At 40.0% G+C, this 1,444-nt stretch overlaps 1 non-coding gene across 1 annotated transcript; it reads left to right on the top strand.

The window, feature by feature from the left end:
- The first annotated feature begins 723 nt into the window (after positions 1 to 723).
- LOC114887878 lies at positions 724 to 829 on the top strand. Its single transcript, XR_003791638.1, has one exon. It is a non-coding gene; the product is annotated as a U6 spliceosomal RNA (small nuclear RNA).
- Positions 830 to 1,444: the final 615 nt, after the last annotated feature.

The following is a 1,444-nucleotide window of genomic DNA, read 5'->3' on the forward strand; positions in this document are numbered from 1 at the left end:
TTTTTTGCCGTACGCGGGCCTCTCACTGTTGTGGCCTCTCCCGTCGTGGAGCACAGGCTCCGGACGCACAGGCTCAGCAGCCATGGCTCACGGGCCCAGCCGCTCTGCGGCACGTGGGATCTTCCTGGACCGGGGCGCGTACCCGCATCCCCTGCATCGGCAGGCGGACTCTCAACCACTGCGCCACCAGGGAAGCCCCCACATTCTTGAGTGAGTGGTTTAAGATCTTTGGACATTATTGTCCACTTCTATAAAAATAAGGATAGAGATGAGAATCAGGAATAAAATTCTTTGATGCCTTGACTCCTCAGCTCTTGAGAAGATTACATAAGATATTTAATCAGCATTTCTCTTCTAGTCTCTCCATCTTTGTTTCCCAATAAATTCAATCCCTACATCCTCACCTCTTTCCTCAAACCTCATCCTCCAGATACACTTTCAGGTTCTTTCATGCCCCCGGGTTTTGTGTACATATATATATATATATATATATATATATATATACTTTCTGTGTTGCACAACCTTTGTGTTTCAGTTAGTTATTTGACTAACAATGACTGATTTTTACCTCTTGCTAGATTAAAAATAACTGAAATATATTGGAAAGGTATTGTGTAGTTCATAGCATAGACAAAACCAGAGCAGTGCTCTGAATCTGGACAACAGGAAACCCTTGACCATCTTATCCATCTTATCTAAGTTACACATAACAAATCTACCCCAGTGCCCATTTCAGCAGCACATATACTAAAATTGGAATGTTACAGAGAAGGTTAGCATGATCCCTAGCAAGGATGATATGCAAATTTCTGAAGTGTCCCATATTTTTCTGTATTATATACTTCAAAATTGCTAAGAAACTTGATCTTAAACATTCTCACCACAAAAAAGAAATAAATAATAGTAATGTGATCTTATAGAGGTATTAGCTAACATTATGTGGTGGTGACCATACTGCAATATATAAATGTATCAAATCAGCACACTGTACGCCATAAACTTACACAATGTTGTATATCAATTATGACTCAATGTAAATTTTTTAGTTAAAAAATATCTACCCTAAATGATTTCTCCATCACTTTGTCACTCTGCTTAAGATTCAAAATCCCTACAGAAAGATTGTAGTTGGCTTTGCTCATATCAGGTCCTTCACCACCCTTTGGTAGGGTCTGTTCACCTTGACTTGTCATCCTACCAAGACTATTCACAAAGGTGGAGAAGTCATTTTCTAAGGAAAAATGTTTCAATGTCAAAGAAGGAATGGGTTCTGGCAACACCCGCCCCCCCCCCAAAAAAAAGAAATTCCCACTGCATTTCCCCATTGTTTGATTAACCCATATTTATTAGGTGACTAGGAGGCATAGTCTTATGGAAGAATGGATCGAATGTCCTATTTCCATATTCCCACAGCACCTTGTTTCTTCTCTGTGTCAACACATAC

The sequence above is a fragment of the Monodon monoceros genome, unplaced genomic scaffold (genome assembly GCF_005190385.1).
Source record: "Monodon monoceros isolate NGI ecotype Baffin Bay Population unplaced genomic scaffold, NGI_Narwhal_1 Super_Scaffold_7, whole genome shotgun sequence".
Classification (NCBI taxonomy): domain Eukaryota; kingdom Metazoa; phylum Chordata; class Mammalia; order Artiodactyla; family Monodontidae; genus Monodon; species Monodon monoceros.